Consider the following 5,095-nt stretch of genomic DNA (forward strand, 5'->3'; position numbering starts at 1 on the left):
AAACATGGAAGGTATATAAGAGGCACAGATATCAGGACTCCCCCTCCCCCCCCCCCCCCCCCCCCCCCCGCCCCGCCGGTATTTTTCTTTATCGTCTTCCTCCTCACCTTCCTCTTGGTTTCCCAGGTCAAAAGGGCAGAACTTCCTGTCTGAATTTTAAAACCTCTGTCGCCTTATTTTGTTCCTGGCTCAATGGAGATGAATTCCAAGTTGAAGACAAACAATTGTGCCTTGTGAACAGTCATGGTGTGTTGAAAAGATTCCGGGTGCTTTTTTGCAAACCTGTCTCAGGGAAAATTCCCAGTGGGGGAGGGCAGGAGGGTCAAATCGATCCTAGAAAGAGGAACTCCCGATTACTCTGAGAACATAATTTTCTAAGTAAATTCATAAAAGTCAAAAATGTCTAATAAGAAAAGAGATGTGGGGTCAAGTGCAAAGAGAGAAATAGCATTCCACAGAACAAAAACTCCCTGAGCAGCAATAAGTCTTGATATTAGAAAAGTTGCTCGCATTTTCTCTGCCTGCTGGTGGGCAGTTTACACCCGTGATCGCTGGCTGCCCCAAGTTATCGTGTCTTCTGAATCACGAAAACTGCAGCTTAAGAGCTTTCTGGGTTAACCGACATGCAGTGCTTTGCAGACATCCTGCGTGCCCAGCCTTGTACCTCTCGCCTGGGTGGAACCCACCTCGACTTTCCCTCTCCTGATTTTCAAATTACTGCAGAAGAGCAGAAGTCCTGCCTCTAGGAAAGGAGGAAAAAAAAAGTCTCTTGAATTTCCATTCTCAAGATAGAGTTTACCTCTACTAATACAAGGACTGACGCTCAACAAGAAACATTCAAACAGTATCAGTCATGTCGAGACCAGCCGTCTGAGTTCTTTTTGCCAAGTTTCTGCAGAAATTATTTTCCAGAAACTGTGATCCTGTCCTCTCCTTTGTTCCTGCCCCAAACAGATACAAAATAATGTATTTCTCATCAAAAACAAATAGGTAGTGACTGCCTATTGTATGCCATCCAATTGTGCTAGCCGCTGATGTGAAATTATTTTTAAAAGCCAAAGTGATTCAAAATTAATCTTTTTCTGGGTATTTGAAATCATCTAGAAACGTTGTAAATTCAAGGTTAGATGTCACTGTCACAGGGAGATATTTTGTTTTTACTTTTTAAAGTAAAAATGTTTTAAGGGTTCCCTCTTCACGATATTATCTTTGGAATCCTCTGTTAAAATACTTATTTAGTTAATTCATCCAACAAGTAATTGAAGGATGCACTAGGTGTCAGGCATTAATCTAGATGCTGAATAATTCAGTGGTAAACAATAATAATTATAGTTTGTATATACTGAGTACTTTCTATGTACTCATTGTATTAAGCATTACGTTAAAGGTGTTATGTGTATTCATTAATTTATTCCTAAAACACAATAATGTAGATGCTCTTAATGTTACTATAAATTACTATATATTAATATAAAAATTTTAAGATGAGGGCACAGAGAGGTTAAGGTACTTGCCCCAAGTCACACAGCTAGCTAATGGAGGAGATGGGATTTGAATCCAGCAGTCCAGGTCCAGATCCCCAGCTCTTAACTGCTTTGAGAACCCCTGCCATGCTGGAGTTTACATTCCTAGTAATTTGAACATGTGCTGGTATTAGATTCTTTTACAAGCATGCAATGGTCTCTGAGAGGTCCATGCTCCTCAGACTAGGGAAACCAATAGAATAGTAAAAATGAGCACTAGATTTAGAGTCAGTCCAAAAATCCGGGTTCAACACCTCAACACATCATTTAACCTTTTTGATACTCAATTTTCTCATCTTTAGGTTGAGACTAATACCCCTGATTTGAAGTTATGTGACATATTTTCTGACATATTTTCCTTGTGGACTCTGAAGCACTACACAGCTACAAGGGATGGTGTCATTAGTTGCTTCTGTCTTTGAGGTTGACCCGTAGTGCTGTCCATCAGCTTGGGTGTTGCTGGTGATTTGGAGACTCATTACAAGGGGTTAGAGTAGCGAGAACAGCCCCAGCTTTATGTAATGCCAAGCTGAGCTTTAGCCATGTGAGTATAGAAGACATACAGAAGATACAGTTTCTTGCTCACGTAGGAATGCTTTCAGTGGGAAGAGAAGTTAGGTTCAAAGATGCTCATAGTTTAAAGTAATTAGAGCTAAACAGTCAGTTTTACCCTAGTTAGCATCCATGTTAGTAATAAATGGTCCACAGATCTGTATAAGTTGAAAAAATTTTTAGAAAGTATCATGTGGGACTAGGAAGTGTTTCTATCAGTATTAACAGTATGATATTCACCATAAATGGTAGGAATAATCCTTGTCACCTATTAATCAAGACTTAGAAGGTAGAGAATCTTTTTAAAATCTATAAATCTTTATTCACAAACTTTTATAAATTAATCCTTATTTTCCTTTTTCTAGTGTGTGCTTGGACAAATTACACCCTCCCTGACCCTCAGCTTCCTTGTCTGTGAAATGGGGAAATAATAATTACATTGCAAAGTTGTTAGGAGGGTTTGAGATGACACATGTTGTATTAGTCAGTTCTGGCTGCTATAACAAAATACCGTAGACTGAGTGGCTTAAACAACAGACATCTTTTTCTCACAGTTCTGGAGGCTGGGAAGTCCAAGATCAAGGTACTGGCAGATTCAATTCTTGATCAGGTTCTTCTTCGTGGCTTGTGGACAGCCACCTTCTTGCTGTGTCCTCACATGACTAAGAGAGAAAGAATGGGAGCAAGTTCTGTGGTGTCTCTTCTTATAAGGTTAATAATCCCATCATAAGGGCCCCACCCTCCTGATGTCACCTAAACCTAATTACCTCCCAAAGGCCCCATCTCCAAATACCATCGAATTGTGGGTTAAGGGTTTAACACAGGATTTTTGGAGGGACACAATTCAGTCCATAGCACATGTAAAGAACTCAGTACAGGGACTAATAGGTGCTCAATAAATAATAACTATTTCCAGCTTTGGGAAGGGAACATCAAGATTTTTCTTTTTTCCCAGACATCTTTAGTTAGGTCTGGGCTGCTTCCGTTGAGTTCCTGCTACAAGCAATTCATACCACAGTTTATAGCATATAGCACAAGCATTTCCTATACTTGACTAATACCCAGGCATATTTTAAAGGAAAAAACCTTTAAAGGTTGACTTAAATTGTATTTTGTCCCAAACTATATAAGCATAAAATTATGCTTAAACTCCTATGCAACTATAAAATCAAACTGAATTTAAAAAGCCCAAACCGTTACACAATCAGTATAATTCAGAATAACAACATTAGCATGAAAGATGGTGTTTGCAGTAATGTAAGTGACTGACCATGAGGAGACTATGGCTCTGACCTCCTGGTGCCAGTTCTTTTGCATGTGCCACCCCCCACCCCATCCCCCAGCTTTTCTTGTTTGTACAGTATTCCATGATGTTGCTTGGTTTTCATAGGTATCACTTAGGAAGTAGGTCTATCCATGTTCCTTTCTCATTAGCCCAAGATGATCACAGTGCTACTGCTTCGTGCCAATATGACAGTGAACGCAGGCACAGACTTGGGAAAACTGTCCCTGTTTATGAGATAGGTGATCCAGGATATGCTAATATTAACATTTTAAGACTATGTTTGAAATGAGTACACAAAATCACAAACGTTTTCAATTGTCATGGCAAACTCTTAGACCTACAGGATCTACAGACCTTGGTTTAGGAACATTGATGTGATCCTTTTTTTTTTTTTTTTTTTTTTTTGGTGCGTTGGGTCTTCATTGCCACGCACGGGCTTTCTCTAGTTATGGAGAGCGGGGGCTACTCTTTGTTGTGGTGCTTTGGCTTCTCATTGTGGAGGCTTCTCTTGTTGTGGAGCACAGGTTCTAGGTGCAAGGGCTTCAGTAGTTGCAGTACATGGGCTGAGTAGTGGTGGCTCGCGGGCTCTAGAGCGCAGGCTCAGGAGTTGTGGCGCACGGGCTTAGTTGCTCTGCAGCATGTGGGATCTTTCTGGACCAGGGCTCGAACCTGTGTCCCCTGCATTGGCAGGCGGATTCTTAACCACTGCGCCACCACCAGGGAAGTCCCTGACGTGATCCTTAGACCTGTGAGCTTTGCCATCAGACAGTCTGGGTTCAGATCCTGCACTACCACATGGTACTTGTGGAATCTTGGAGGAGTTTACTCTTTTAGTCATTCAACAAACACATAATGAGCACCTACTGTACTCCAGGCACATTTTTAGGCCCTGGGGATACAATGGGATACAAGACAAACAACTTCACTGCCTTTATGGGGTTTACATTCTAGAATCTAATGAGACCAATCATTTAAACTCTTCCCCAAGCCTAAGATTCTGTATTTATAAAATGGGGATAATAATTGGGCCTAACTGGAGAATCTCTGGAGATCTAGATAAATTGGTCCATGTTTAAAAGGTGTGCTGGATTTCCCTGTTTGGCCTAGTGTCACTCTTTATCCTTCTCACCCTGCTCTGCACTTCTGGTTGGGCTTGACTCTAAGGATTCTCACAGCAGAGGTCAGAGGGTGGAAAAATTGCGTTGGGGTACTTATTCCCCAGGCTCCTTGCCTGCTGGGCTTCTGGTAGACAATGGCCACAGCTTCTGCTTCTGAATCATACATAAAGCATGAATCTTATTTCACAAACTTATATGTGCAAGAAGGGTCACCTAATCTATTTTCATTGAATAAAATTAAATTTGCCTCCAATCTCCCATTCCACTGGGTTGGCAGGAAACACAGTGGCAGTTCACTTCTCCAGGGTCTCGCTAGAGTAAGAACTGTGCTCCTTGGCCTCCAGCATCTCACTGCTGCTGATTACCTCATCATCCAAGCCCATCTGCTGGCCAGCGTCTCCTCTAAAGGGGTGCCCTTCACAGCAGAGACCTGTACTAAGGTTTGTGGGACTGTGAGAGTGGGCACGGGGAGCCCAGGCCTCTGGCTGCCGAGTCCTGGAGCAGCAAAGTCTGCTCAGCTCTGCACATGTTCAGTAGACCCCAGACGCACACACTCACTGGCACATGGGGCCGTGCCGTGCTACACCTCTTTCCAGCAGTTGCTCCTTCTTCCCGTC

Source organism: Monodon monoceros, unplaced genomic scaffold, assembly GCF_005190385.1.
Source record: "Monodon monoceros isolate NGI ecotype Baffin Bay Population unplaced genomic scaffold, NGI_Narwhal_1 Super_Scaffold_6, whole genome shotgun sequence".
Classification (NCBI taxonomy): Eukaryota; Metazoa; Chordata; class Mammalia; order Artiodactyla; family Monodontidae; genus Monodon; species Monodon monoceros.